The sequence below is a fragment of the Rattus norvegicus genome, chromosome 10 (assembly GCF_021556685.1).
Source record: "Rattus norvegicus strain SHRSP/BbbUtx chromosome 10, alternate assembly SHRSP_T2T, whole genome shotgun sequence".
NCBI lineage: Eukaryota > Metazoa > Chordata > Mammalia > Rodentia > Muridae > Rattus > Rattus norvegicus.
In genome coordinates, this window is record NC_141543.1 from 103,010,973 (window position 1) to 103,026,772 (window position 15,800).

The window sequence follows — 15,800 nt, forward strand, 5'->3', positions numbered from 1 at the left end:
AACAATATTAGATTTCTTCTTTTGTTTTTAGGGAAAAATAAACATGGACTCTGTGTAGTGAAAAACAGAGAAAGATGATTGTTTCTATTAAAACAACTAAATATTAAAAGGGCATTCGGTTAAAAGAGTTGTTTTTTGTTAAATGTTATAATTGTATTATTGTTATTACTTGTGTGTGTGAGAGAGAGAAACTGTGAGAGACAGAGACAGAGAGAAACATGGGGACAGAAAGAGATTTGTGTGGTGTTGGTTGGAGGATAGACAGCTTTGAAAAGTTGGTTTTCTTTTTCCAAGTGAATTGTCCTCAGGTTTGCACGGTGAGCATTTCAACTCATTGAGCTGTCTCATTTGCCCTAAGAGCTGTTGTTTGCCTGTCTGCTTATTAGTTTGTTTGCTGTTTGGCAGTGCTGGTGATGAACCCAGGGATACGTGGGAAACCTGCTAGCAGGGAGATATGGCCCTGTCCAAGTTTCTTTTCTGCAAGTAGTTTTTCTTTTGTTCTGTTTGTTGATTTTTTTGTTTTTAGTTTCATTTGCTTGTTTGTCCCTGTGTTTCTTTTGTGGGTAGAGTCATCCTAGGTGGCTCTGGCTTAATAAACTTATTACAAAAAATGGCCTTGAAGTTTGGGCAATATTCCTGTCTCTGCCTCTCAACTACCATGATTATAGGCATATACCATTGTGCACAGTTTCGAATTGTTTTGTATTCTTCATAAGAAATTGTTTTGAAAATTCAGCTTCCTGACTATGTCTGTATAGAAATGTTTTGTTTAATCTTCAAGATTCAATAGGATTGGGGTTGGGGATTTAGCTCAGTGGTAGAGCTCTTGCCTAGCAAGCGCAAGGCCCTGGGTGGGTTCGGTCCCCAGCTCCGAGAAAAAAAAAAGATTCAATAGGATTTTCTGTCTCAGGGATTAGTTATCTAAATGACTCTGCTGATGGGTGGTTGACTTCATATCCTCAAGTTCATGTTTCAAAGTGCTGCTTTGGGAGCAGCACTAGCTCAGAGGTTTTCAACAGCTGTCCTGTGAATGTTTCCATATATTAGACAACTGAAATGACATGTATAATTAAATAACAACAAAACCTTCCTCAAAACAAATGCCAGGGGGATACTCTAGATAGATTAATAGAAATTATCACCTCTATTTACAACACAGACACCATTTCTACATTGTAAAATGCTCTTGTCCACAGTAGGCTCAGCTACCCACAGAGCTTTCTGTGAGATTATTTTATTCCAAAGAAGCTAGAAAGAGAGACCATGATTGTGTAATGATAATGAGGAGGAAAACTGAGCTGTGAGAACCGAGATATCCATGTGTGCTCTTTATTGGCTTCCTAATTTGTAATTTCATATTATTAAGCCACTTACTTATCTTTGTTTTCATGTCTTATTCTCTAAGTAAAACAGTAGATTTGCACCAAGGGAGAGGCATCCTTAGAGGTTTTTATATGTGCATAGCAAATTAATTTAAGTAACACTCTAGGTGTTGCTTTATATGTGTTTTTTCAAAGTTTATGAAAAGTTGAAAGGTACCCATCTATATTAAAAACATCCACATTAACAGTTTTACCCAAGAATTATTTTAATAAAAACTAATGAGGAACCCTAGTTGCTATCGTTATGTATGTAAAAAAAAAAAGTCTACATTCTTCTAGTAAGAATAGCACCAATAAACTTACAGTTAATGTTCCTGGGCCATATTTGTGGTAAGATCCAGCATGGCTAGGCTGAGGACCAAGTGTCTTTCCTGCTCCAAGGGACTCCTTCCTCACAGGTTTTGCTACTGGACATCACTATTAATTTAATTCCTGGTTTCCGAGCAACTGTGAAGATAAGCCCTTTGTTAGAGTGAATTACTTTAATTTGTTTTTCGATTTTATATTTAAACACTCATCAATTTCTCATGTGTGATAAGACACAATTACTTCCCTTGAATTCCGGATTCATGAAATGAGGGTTTCCCATGGAGGCTCTGGGAACGTTGGGATTACATGAGGTGGCATATTAAAAATCTTATCCATAGTTGGTGTATAATCTTGTACAGTTGTCCTGTGGTGCTGTTACCTTAGTCACTCCTTTTTCTATTCATGCTCCTGCCCCTTGCATGCCTGTCAATAGAATCATCTGGCCCATTTTGCAAGCTTTGTTCTTTAACTCTTCACCAGGAGTTTTATCCCTTTATCCTCTGTTCGAATCCTTCAGGCCTGAGAAAATCAACATTGGTTCTGTGACTTGTAAATTAAAGAGTTTCGTCTTCACAGAGCAGAAAGTTCTTTAAGGGGTTGGGAGTAACTGATTTGGTCTTCAGCTGTCACCTCCTCCCTTTTCTTAGCTAGCTGAATTGATTCCATACTAAAAGTCATATACTATTTAGTCACCATGACTTCAGTAGATATATAAATGTCATCATAGACATTTGATACTATTCTTTGCTTACTGGTTTACAGAAGAGTGCCTAGGAGCCTATGTGAGAGTTCCGGGGGCAAGGCTTCTAAGCTTGATGAACTGACATCCTGCCTCAGAACTCACATGGTTGGAGGAGGGAATAAGAGGATGGAGTTTTCCTCCACACTGCATGTATGCACCAAATCACAAGTGCAAACTACTAAATATACACGCGGACTAATATAAAAAACTAAGAAATCATCGTTCCCCTCAAAAAGTGACCTATGTGGTATTTTTATTATCCTTGTGATTTCATGGGTTTAACAAACTGGAGTTATTGTTATTAAAATATTTACTTTCTTACCCAGACTCACAGTGTTCCAACATCTGGTAGTAGGAGTCCTTCCGTTATGCTTCTGAGTCCTTTTCTCAAAACCATTCATCCTTGATCACATCCTCAGCTTCCACTATGTCAATAATCTGCGGGCTCTTTAAATGCACTTCCTGCTTCAAGGGAGAATCAAGCATTTCTATGAGGAAACAGATTTGGCTGGTAGAAACGGTCGACTCACAAACAGATAATACACTCAAATATACTGTAGTTTATATACTCTAGAAATCACAGGAATGCCAGGGATTCGGGGTGCCTAATTGAAAGTCTTGGTTTGATTTTAACCCCCTAAAGGTGACAGCGTACAGGTAAAGGTCACCCCACCAGCAGCTTCCTTAGTGCAGCAGATGACAGAAAACACAGTATGAAATCAGTTCCAGTCAGGGAGCTATGGAAGGAAGCATCCTTGAAAAGTGGAACTAAAGTAGACGTTTTACCAGCAAGAAAATTGAAAAAGTTGTGTCGTGCGTCTATGTAAATTCACGTATGAATTGTGTTTTCTCAACTCAACCTGCATTTAAAGAACAGAAAATGCCCCTGTAAGAAATGTGTGAAAGAAGATGTTAGCCACCCAGGTATGCCAACAGCTGGGGCCCATGATGGCCCAGTGATGACATATAAGGCCAAGTCTGTCCAACTACTCCGTACTTCTTCACTTCCCAGCTTCGACCAAAGAAACGGCGTCTTTACTGGAGGGTTAAATGGTTAAACTGCTCTCAGCATCACAAATATGCAAGGCGATCTGTGTGACAAAGACAGTGCAGATGCTTTTCTCTCATAACTCCATGACCATTTTCTTCCTATCTCATAGGTGCAGACAGACACAGATTTCCATCCCCCAACCTCTTTCCCAACAGTCTTTGCAACTATGGATGACTGTGGCAGGAGTTATGGGTAAGAAATGGCATTAGTGTTTGCAACGTCTGTCGCGACTGTCTCACAATGCTCCTCCTCTGATCACGAGGTTGTATGACTCCTGTCTAATGGAATTAAAAATCCATCTGGCCATCACTCTTCCCTTGAAACCCTGACGTCTCTAACAAGGACAAAAGTGCATCAGCTTTGCCAGATTAATAACGCAGAAGAATGTGAATTTCAGTGGATTCTTAAGAGTTAGTAAAAGAAAATACTGTAAATGAATAATCATATGTAAAATAAAAATATAATATGTATCATTTATATCTATATCTTATCTGTAGTAGAAATTGATTCATCAATCCAAAACTAGTTACTGTATTTTGTAACTATGCAGACCTTTACTCCTTTAGAGTATGGGAATATATCCGGAACAACGTTGCTTATGCACTATTTGTGTGTGTGTGTGTGTGTGTGTGTGTGTGTGTGTGTGTGTGTGTGTGTGTGAATGTGTGTGAGTGTATGTGTGAGTGTGTGTGTGTGTGTTAGTGTGTGAGTATATGTGTGAGTGTGAGAGTGTGTGTATCAGACAGAGAGAGAGAGATCTAGAAAACACACATAGATACCCATCTAGAAGCTATGTACCAATGTATGTATGCAACTTATCCTGCCTCGACAAATTATTTGTGCATTTCTATGTCATCAAGCTTTTAATTACTATTGTCACCATACACATAAAGTTCCATTAAGTACGAATACTGCACTGTCCTATAATCGTTGTCTTTGCGTTTATGTCTTTATGGGTTTGCGAATGAGGTTATTTTCATTTGTTTGCAAGAGGTATTTTAGGACAGCATCTTCAACTATATATGTATATTTTTTAATTTTAGGTTTACATCCTTATGACACATTCCTACAATGGTTACTGAATCAGAAAGATTTTACCCTAACCCCATAATGCCAAATTGTTTTCCAAAGGCTATATACAAACTTACACCTCTTCAGTAATATAGGAATTGGCCACATAATGTGTGAGTAAAGCTTGCCTAATTGAAATTTATACTTAAACTTCAAGGCATAAAAAATGCCACATCACTACAGCCATATACACATCTAGAAAACAAAGCAAAGTGTGTGTGTGTGTGTATGTGTGTATATGTGTATGTGTGTGTGTGTATATATATATATATATATGTATATATATAATTATTTTTTTCTAAATTACTTGTAATCACACGCACCACTGTGCACAGGTAAGAGGTAAGGGTGGTCAGGTGAATGCTGGTAATGTATAGAGGTTGCCATGGCAACAGATGTGCGGGTCCTTGTCGCCTATGGATGGCGTCATCACTGGATTTGGCGGCTATAGGCTCTGATGCCAGCAATTTGCAGTGAGAAAGTTGGTAAAATGCCTGCTCTTAGGAGAATCCCACTACGTGTTGAAGAGTACAGGAGGACTGATACTCTGACATTGCGTCTTTACTTTTGAAAATATCTTCTCTTTGTTTTTCAAACATGAAAATAATAGGTCCTGAAAGGGCCGAAATGGTTTGAGTACAACATAATTTTCCTGTTTGTTTGTTTTTTGTTTTGTTTTATTTGCTTGCTGATTGGTTGGTTGTTTTGTTTTGGGTTTGTTGTTGTTTTGTTGATTTGTTGTTTTGTTTTTCTATTAAAGTTTTCAACTACCTTTTTTGTCTCCAGACATCCTGGGGGCAGCGGCAACGCCCATCTTTCTAATTGTTTTGAAGTGTTACAAATAGTTTCATTTTTATATTTCTTCATTAAACACACTTAAAATTTCCTGGAAAAATCTTGATATTTGCCACATAATACTGAGCAATGGGAGTATGGGTTTAATGGTAAAATAGGATTGGCAGTCATTATTGCTTTTATTTTTTAAGTTATCGTGTGACTGATAACTATTGCTATTGTCATTTTTATTGCACCTGGCAAAAGTGAAGGAGCATTGGCTGAGGCAGGACTGGTGGGCAAGAGATGATGTGAGAGGCAGAAACACCCCACCTTTATTTGAAAAGCCACAATTCTTTTCATAGCCTCCTATTGGCTGCCCTCTTATCCCTAGCGTGGATTTCCAGCATTCTTCTGTGTAGTAGAGCTACTGGGAGGGCTTCAGCCTGAGCCTTTGAGTCTGAGTGCTGCTCAAGAAACCAGGAAACACGATGGCCCCATGCCACATGGTCACACATATCAGGAATACCGCACTGATTTTAGGGAACCCGCATTTGCTCCCCAACTCTCTTTGTCTCTCGATGATAATCTTCCAGGGACTTCAGCTGCTCAGGTCAAAAGTACACACGATTTTCTGTAACTCAAATTATCTTCCTTCCCCACTAGATTTTTTTCCCCAACAGTAGAATCCAGAATGCCCTTACCCAGCAAGTAGGAATGATGTTTATTGCAGGCTGCACTGATAATAAAATTTCAGAGTCTGGCACAGGGTCAGTGAGAGGGGAGAGAAAAAATTCAACTGACTCTCCTAAGAGTATTCCATCAAGCACATGTCTTCTCGAAAGGCTTTCCTTCAGTAACTAACATTTAGGCTTTACACTGTTGCATGCAGAATCACATCCTTCCCCGATTCTACTCCAATTCCATATCTATTGAAAATTACCTAAGGCCCTTGTCTTCTTAGCCTTAGTGAATAGCCTAGGACTTTAGCTACTTTCTCAAACATCCATGTACACATGTGTGCATGCGTGTGTGTGTGTGTGTGTGTGTCTGTGTGTGTCTGTGTATGTGTGTGTGTCTGTGTATTTGTGTTTATGTGCACTTGGTATGCTTATATGTCTATATACATACACATAAAGCCTTAGTGTGACAAGACACTGTTTCTAATGGTGTTTCATGCCCCCAGTATGGTCAAGGTGAGTATCTTGGAAACCCCTTGTCCCAGTCCTAAAAGACTCTGGTTGGATCCATATACTTCTTTTCCTAAAGGACACATTTCCTTCTGTCTGTTCTTCATGACAGCAATGGAGAAGAGGAAAGCTTTAGGTCTTCATAATTCTAGGGTAATGTGGACACTTAATAATTTTTAATGCATAAAACTGCTGTGTCTTAAAGAGACACTGCATGTCAAATGATCTAGAAAGAGTACCATAATTTCGACAATTTTGGATGCTGTGAGAGTCACCTTTGTTCCAAGAGGGTGGGCTTCAGGGGGTGGGGGAAACACCTGTACAATGGAGACTGGGCCGGCTGATGCCAAACACTAACAGGCTTCTGCCCTTCTATTTGATCCCTTGATGTGTTTGCAGCGGATGAAGCCCCACACGGACTGACTGATGAGTGAGAACTCATTGAACGCTAGGAGATATTAAAAAACACATTGCGATTGTTTTATTTACACTTCTGCATAATTTCACGCTACTGTCTATTTTTGAAAAGCGCAACATAATCAATTCAGTGTCAAAGATGCAACTTAAATTTAGTTTTCTTTCTATACTTTACTTTATGGCTTAAAACAATCACGAATGATTCCTAATAATAATGACCACACGGCCTGAGGTTCCGTTGGGTTTTCTTTTCTTTTTTCTTTTCTTCTTTGTTACCCCAAACCCTGTTATTGAAATGGAAAGTTAAACTGACGTTTTTGCAAGGTTTTTTTCTTCCCCCCTTTTTTATAGTCTAAAGGTTAATGAGCTGTGGGGTGGTTTAGTGCTGTACGTGCTAAGGTAGCACCCAATATGTTAAGTTGGGCGTGATTCAAACCTTCCAAAAAAAAAAAAAAGCCGTCTCAGACGTTACACATGGGGGAGGGAGGACAGAACGGAGAGCTCCACGCCACTGTGGTTGTGTTATTGCTCAAAAAAGGTGGTCTTACCCAGGAGGCACTGCTGTCTGGGACATTATATACAAGCCATTCTCCGAGAGAACATAAATTTCTCACATTCCATTTTGAAAGGTGCTGGGTTATAGGTTATTGACCAGTTTAGGGATTTATAGCTGTTGTCAGTAATTATTAAAGAAAAATGGCTTGACAATTTTATTATTGTGGAGGCCTGCTGGAAAGGCTAAACAGATTTGCTTAAGAATGAACTCGAATATTAGCTATAACAGATATGCAGACATACCCACATGTGTCCTGGGAAGTTGTGCATATGTCCCGTAGAAGTAAGTTTGGTTTCATTTCCACAGGGGGAGTCTCACACTATTTAAATCCTATGCTTATTTCTTGAATAAGTATATGCTACACCTTCTTTGCATAGATCATTATGAATAATTCAAATATTGACAAGTATTTTTTTCTTAAACAATTAGAAATTTGGTGCGGTGGGGGATGATTGCAGATGGCTCGAGGAAGAGAAAGGAAAGAAACAATCCTGAGCTCTGGGTACCAATTACTAGGAGGTGAACAAAATGAGATGATGTATTAAAAATAAACACATGTGGTCACCTGAAGGCAATCAGAAGTCTCCTTAGCTGACTCCTAAGCTTCAGAATGTCCAAAGAACATGGGGAATACAAAATTACCTGAAAGCAGAGGAAGACGGAAGTCGAATTGAGGAGTAGTTACTATAGAGCCTCTAAAGCTAGAACAGAATCATTAAAGGATGGCAACAAATGAGAGGTGAGCAGAGAGAGGCCATGGTGGTGACGATATACCCTTTGCAGGCATCATCTGGGGTGTGTATGAGACTCTACTGAAGGAGAATGGCTTCAAGCATGTGTGTGGTTATTGAATTCTAAACAGAGAATGAAGAGGTCAAGGTCTGCCTGTATCCCCAAACTACTGAATAAGGGAGTGTGGCTATTTACTCCTAAGTGTGCTTACAAGAACACAGAGAACCCAACTGTGTGAATAGAACATGTATAGCTAACAGCAGCATGACAAAGCCAAGACAATGGTGTGCCTAAGCCGCAGCAGGGAGGGAACAAATGCCCAGGCTCTCATTTTCCTCATCCTTCCAAGCCTTGCCATCCCTGCTACTGAATTAACCCAAACAGAAAATGTGTATTGATTTAATACAGCGTGGTTCTTTCAACACAGTCTAAAAAGACCACATTTCTAGGCTGGCGAGATGGCTCATCAGGTATAAGTGCTTGCCTACAAGTCTGAAGACTTGAATTCCATCTCCAGAGCCCACATGGTAGAAAGAGATAATTTCACAAAGTTGTCCTCAGACTTCCACGGACGCCTTGGTCTGTGCATGTCCCCATACAATAAATAATAATTTATAGCAAATGTGCAGCTTGGTCTTCATGTGGGTCCTGTAACAAGTGGAGTCTATTCCTTGCCATTAGATCCCCTTCCCTGTATCTGGATGGCCTGGTTGTGCCTCAGTGGGAGAGGATGTGCTGAGTTCGGCTGGGACAGGATATTCTAGGGTGGGGCGGTAACTAAAGTGGGCTCCCCTTCTCTGAGGAGAAAGGAGAGAAGGCAATCAGGGGATAGATTTGTAAGGGTAGGACTGGGAGGAGAGGGTAGAGAGGGCTGTGATCAGGTTGTAAAGTTAATAAAAATAGTAAATTATTGGAAAATAAATATATGAAAATAAAATCAAAGGAACACAGCTTACTTGTGATGTAAAAATAATAACAGAGTATATACCCATATACTGCCTAACCTACAGAAAGCATGAAAGCAGTGTCTTTACTCGCTATAATTTCAATGAAAATTTCACAAAACCTATCCCCTATTTTTATTACTTTTAAAATGCTTTAGCAATAAAATAAGTGAATCTTACACATGGTGAAATGATTAACCTATTCCCATAGTTAGGACACTCTCCTAAGTCCTTGACACCCCACTGGCATGTATGCACGCTATTAAAACTGTTTCTGAGTGGGTAGAAGAGAGGGAGGCAAGGGCAGCTGCTCACACCTGCTGACCACTCACACCTGCTGACCGCTCACACCTGCTGACCGCTCACACCTGCTGACCGCTCACACCTGCTGAAGTCATGGCTTTTTTTTTTTTCTAAAATGGTGAATGGATAAAACATCCTTCTCTTGTTCTACAAAAGCTCTGTTGATCTGAGTGATGCAATGGGAATTTCTTGTCTGGGGTAAACTAGAAAACCAGTCACTGGGAGTAGAAGACCACCCACAGATGGACTTTCAGCATGTAGTAGTGAACACGTGGCTCAGAATCTGAACTACAGGTCTAACGCCCAGTTCTGATACATTCTACTAGACTTTTACTAGCTGATGTCCATGTCTCATTAAGACATATGCTCAACTACCTTGAGGGTTTCAAGGTATTGCATGAGGCTAGGGACTTTGTAAACCATGAAATAAAATGTGAAAAGGAAGATTCCTTGGAGAGATACTCATAATTAGAAATCATACACTAGTGATGTCATAGGATGGGGAAGCTCATGAAGTTCTGTCAAGTGTAAGTTATGCATAGGCAAGCCTTCATGTGAAGATGTATTTCCTAGGGAAGATGATCCCTACGTCCTTGATTTGTATTCTTATAACATGTATTATTGCCAGTAAACTCATGGCACCACAGGACCAACACAGTGATCCACATACAGATACCTCAAGCAAAATCAGGTTCCTCCTACCACAACAAGGCCACAAATCTGTGCATATACACTTAAAACAAACTCAAGTATTCATTATAACCACATTCAAAGTAAATTTCCAAACATGGTCCTCTAGATTTAAACATTTCATATTGGTAGACAAGAAACATGAAGTACAGACATTTTTTCCTGATGTTTGTAATTGTATTGATCTTCCCAAGATGCATTAATTTTAATATACTCATACATATTCATAAAGTGTATCAGAGCTGAACACTCACACATAAGCTATAAACAGTTACATAGCCAATACAGTGCACTCTTTAGGAAACTAGTGTTTTTCACCACCAAACTTGCATCTCTTCTCTATATGTTTTGGGATGTGGGGCTGGGATGTGGCCATCTGCATCAGTATTTTGCTCTCTCTTGACTTTGACTAATACAGGTAAATTGGATACAAAGAAAGGGTCATGTTTCTTCATAGGAACTTCCTCTTAGCCTTCTGTGTTTCCTGTAATATTACCTCCTCATCCCTGGAAGCAGTACTTCATTCCAACAGCAGGTAAACAAAGCTCTAGGCTTTGCATCATTTTGGGGTTGTCCTCAATAAGATGGTGCTGCATGTTTGTAAAAAATATATATATAGGCTGGAGAATCTCAGGGAACCACAAAACTGAAGAAGTTAAAAAAGATTACACCCATATCCAGGTATACTAGGACACACATATGATCTTGGATTCTAGAGGGATGGGAAATGGGAAGACCTTTAGTTTGAGGTCACCTTGGGCTACACAACATTTTATCAAATTTATGCTTCAAATTTGTTACCAGTGTGCTTCACCTTCTGAGCCATAATGCTGCTGATGGTACAATTGTATTTTTTTTTTATTATGTGTGCCTGCATGATGTTCACCATGAGTGTGTAGAGCCTCTGGAAGCCAGAAAAGGGTATCAGATCAGCAAGAGGAAGTCTAGACAGTTGTGTATTGCCATGTGTGAACTGGGATCCAAACCTGCCTCCTCTTCAGGAGTAGTTACCACTCTTACTCAGCTGATCCATCTCTCCGTTCTTCAGTTTATGAACATTTTGACACCATTTACATTTCCCTAGTTCTCATTAGGAATAGATATATGGATAGATGAATGGATGGGTGGGTGGGTGGGTGTATGGATGGATGGATAGATAGATAGATAGATAGATAGATAGATAGATAGATAGATATTTTCAAAATTTACAAAATTTAAAGAGATAAAAACCAGGCTAGAGATAAGAAAGTGTTTTGCCATTACAGGGTGAAAGCCACGGACTACAAAGGACAAGTAAACGTGGCAGGTAGAAGAAGAAACAACTAGGTACATTCAGTTAAACATGACTAAGTGTATTAATAAAAACCTCAGGAAATAAGATCTATATTCAAATATTCAACTTGTTATCTAATCGCTAGAACATAAAAGAAGAATGTGGACGCTGGTCCGTGGGCAGGGGGACATGAGGGTATGGTGTACAGAATCATTGTGGGGCAGAGTGTAGGGACAAGTACAGAGTTCCCATGATAAGACAAAGACAAAGTCATGGAAAGTCAGGGAAAATTAGTTTTCTAAATTGTTTCCTCCTTATGTCAATGCTCCTTCTCTTTCTCTAGGATATTCTTCTTCATTCTTTTTGAAACCTGTATATAATGGTTTTTCAATCAATTCTATCCCTTCAATTCTCCCCAACTCCCCCTCCCCCTTATTTTTCCTTCCCTTCAGGTGCTCTGTGGGATATTTTTGTGTAACAGTTTTAAAATTATTTTTTAATTACACCATTTCTCTCTTCCCTTTCCTTTCTCCAAACCATCCCGTATAACCCTTCCCACTCTGCTTCAAATTCAGAGCCTATTTTTTATCAATTGTTATTGCCCGCATATACCAAAATATACTGTATGAAAATATTAGTAAGAATAGTCTTTCAAATAGTGCTAATGAGACATCATTGTTGATGCTTTTATTAGAACAAAGTATTTTCACAGACAGGTGTTGTATTATGTTACATGTTTCTATCTAAATTGTCAATGTTTCTACATGGCTAATCTAGTAAATCACATGAAGTTTTGTTTTTGTTTTTGTTTTTGTTTTAAATCACAAAGTGTGTTTAATTAACTGATGAGAAAAAGCTGGTCCAAGAATGGCAGGCAGATTCTGCGGAGTGAGAATTAGAAGGAGGGGCTTAGTAGTCATCTGGCATCCGACGATCTTCTATCTGTGGTTAGAAATGTATAGTAATGCTAAGATCTTCCAGATTCTTCGTTTGAGGTCAGGGTCAACTGTGGCCACAATGTAGCGCTTGTGCAAGTTACTCTCTGTACCAGGCAGTCATCTGCATAGGTTCCTTTGTGTGTGCATGGTAATTGATCAAACCATGGATCCTTGGTGATTCTTAGTGTCATTCGATATGTCTGTCCCAATTTCTCAATTTCAGCCTTTACACAATCAATTATACAAGGGATACACTTTGCACACAGGCAGTTCATCATGGACTGCACTAAGTCCAGTTTGGCTTTTAATGGAAAAGTGGATGAAGTTGTCATCCACAAGGACGCGGTCAGGTGGACCCAGCTGTGTATTATTCTGGGAGAACATGAAGGAAGGATGCTTGGGACTTCTCTCCTTCTGCGCACTCGAGTCTTCCTTTTCTCTCTTTTTTGTTTTCAACCTAACCTTTTCTTTAAGTCGCTCATCTCTGAGACTAAGCATTCACTTCATAGAAGCATATTTCCTTGTTTTCTTTTGCTTCCCCATGTTCACACCACACTCCCTTTTCTTCCAGAATCATTCACAGCGGAACAGCATGAAGCACTTTTTATTGTTAAACAAGTTTTGCATTTCTGGTCTACAAATGTAAGTGTTCAAATCACATTAAAATTGTATACCATACCAAGTTCGCATTATATTATATTATCAAAGATTGTATATTCCAATACAAAAATAATTGAATATATAAGTTATTACATATTATTATAATATATTAAGTTAGATAATTGAATACATAAGTGCAATTCAGCAAAGTCATTTCTGTTTGTTTTCTTCCTGCTGAATATGCTTAGTGATGTCTGTATGTGCATGAGTATAAGACAATGGATCGTGGGCACATGGGCAGTTTCTCATGTCCTGAATCCTTGAAAACATGCATATATTTCCTTGAAACCATATACACAGTAGATATAGTCAATCATAGCCACCATCCATATGATGTCATATGTAAGCATATATAAAATATGCTATATACACATATGTAGCATTGATGAAGACTATCTAAATTTTTATTTAAAACTTTATTATAAGAACATTGCCAATAAAATGTATATGTATAAATGATGGTGATTACTGATAAAATTTGTAAAAACAAAGAAAACATACAAAATCTCCCTCTGTGAAACCATAAATCAGAAAAAAATACATATGGAAAATATGAAGCCTCCATGTTACTCAAGCTAATGTCAAAATATATCTCTAAAAGAAGTCTATATGATTATATTTTTCTTACAGAAACCATGAATTTTTTATTACTTATGGTAATTGATGATATCAATGACTACTCGAACCTTTTCATTGCTTCTTCTTAAAATTTGTGAAAGTGTATAGAGGGGTAGTCTCTATGTCCTTACTAGTTTCACGTGAAGACAAAGATATGTTTATAGAAATTTGATAAGTCACAAATGACACAAGAACCCCTAGAGCATTGCCAATCATATCACATTGCTTTTCAATATTTTCAGGAGGACAGTTTCAAAGCATCAAGACCCCACAACATGAGCAGTTTCTTTAATGTGTAAAAGCCAGAAATAGCCCTGGAAACACCAGAGCCCCGTTCTTGCTAGAGACTCAATTACCAGAAGTATCTAAGCCAAAATATCTTTGGTTCTGCTATGGCCAGAGGCTAGGGATGTCAGAAAGTGAGTCTGGATTTCTTTTCCTTCTCTCTTTTCTCCCAAAGGAGTGTCATTTCCCTAGAGACCACACTAAAGCCATCACTGAATCTTCCAGGCACCTGGACACCTGAGCTGAGATGAGAAGTGACCAACTCTTCTTTCTTCTGTACTCTTCTATCCACTAAAGTTTTACTAAACCCATGACAATGACCTTTAATGGTGTCCCATGCCCTGGGACCCCCTCCTTCTGCACAGGAGCTCAGTCTTCCTCTTTGCTCATAAGCTGCCTATAATAAAGTGCCTCTTTCAAACACCCTGTAACCATAAAAATTATTGTTTTGGGTTTTACTAGACAAGAGCCTGATAGGAGCTGCCTTGAGAGAATGTTACTAGCCTGCAAGGCTCTAGAACCCTAGCTCCCTGAACTAAGACCACTAAAGTGTCAAAGGGACCTTGTCATTCTCAAAGACACCACAAACATTCCCAAATTAATTCAGTTATCACAGGCAACTGTTGAAAGAAGAAAAGACTGCAGACAAAACTTTGACAATAGAGGATTAATGTCTTCTTAAATATTCTATGGTTCAGTGATGTCATGGGATAGAAGATGCACGTAAAACTCATCTTTGTGTTTCTCTCTAGATATAGGCTCCTCTCTCTCTCTCTCTCTCTCTCTCTCTCTCTCTCTCTCATGAAGTGAAGATAAATGCTTTAGGCTATTTTATTAGAATTGACTCTTTAAATGATTTTGAAAAGGTAAGTCAATTATTTTTCTTTTTTTCTTTTACACCTTCAGTGTTGTTACCTACAGAGAGAGAGAGAGAGAGAGAGAGAGAGAGAGAGAGAGAGAGAGAGAGAACGAATTAATTGTGAGGAAACAACAGAGGAAGCCACATGTTTGTGGAGTCTCCTGACCATGTGGCCACCGCTGTGAGCCCTTTGTCTCAATGGCTTCCTGAACATGAGTGGGAAGCTGCCCTCATAATATTGCTTGAGCCTTCCCTCTCTGCAGCCCTCTTTCAGTTTGGTCATTGAGGGAATTGCCAGATGGGAAGAAACCTTTCAAGTCCATTGCTCCCTTCCTATGCCTTCAACACCTTCTGGGGGCCAGAGGGGTTTTCACAGATTCTAAAATTACTGTAATGATCCAGCAAGCCCTTTGAATTGCGTCAGGAAGGGAACAGTATTCTCTTCTGAATTCTCCCAGGAGTTTGCCCTGCTTTCTGTGGAACGCAGAAAAATGCCAGCATGTGACGGGCAGTGAGGAAATAAAATAGCCATTATAGAGGTAAACGGTATATTTTAATCATCTGAGTTTAATCCTCTGATAAAGCAGGAATGGACAAGCAGGTGATCAACCAACAGGATGGCATCCTGAGGTGGAGGGTGAGGTGAAAAAGAAAACCCCACCAACCCAGATGCCTTCAAAACACAACCATACACATGCATATGTGATCAAAATTAATACCTAACTAAACAGCTGTCAACACTGACACTAACTGATTGGAGCAGTCCATATTAGCTCCATGTAACAATTGTAAACATTAACCAGAAAAATGAAATAAATCACTTGGCACTTTCTCATTTCCTTCTTAACAGGGCTAGGGAGGGATTGAATACTGGTTCTAGTGAGTACATTCTAACTCAGTAGCTAAAAGTCTTCCAGTTAAATCACGCTGCCTATGAAGAGTGGCCATCTCTGTCTTCCCTCTGTCCTCAGCGCTTCTGTTCATTTTCTTTTCTACTCTAGGTCCA

The 15,800-nt window shown here is 39.1% G+C and overlaps 1 pseudogene; it reads right to left on the bottom strand.

Moving 5' to 3' along the window:
• Positions 1-12,268: 12,268 nt before the first annotated feature.
• Positions 12,269-12,915, bottom strand: Fcf1-ps2 (Fcf1 rRNA-processing protein, pseudogene 2; annotated as a pseudogene).
• Positions 12,916-15,800: the final 2,885 nt, after the last annotated feature.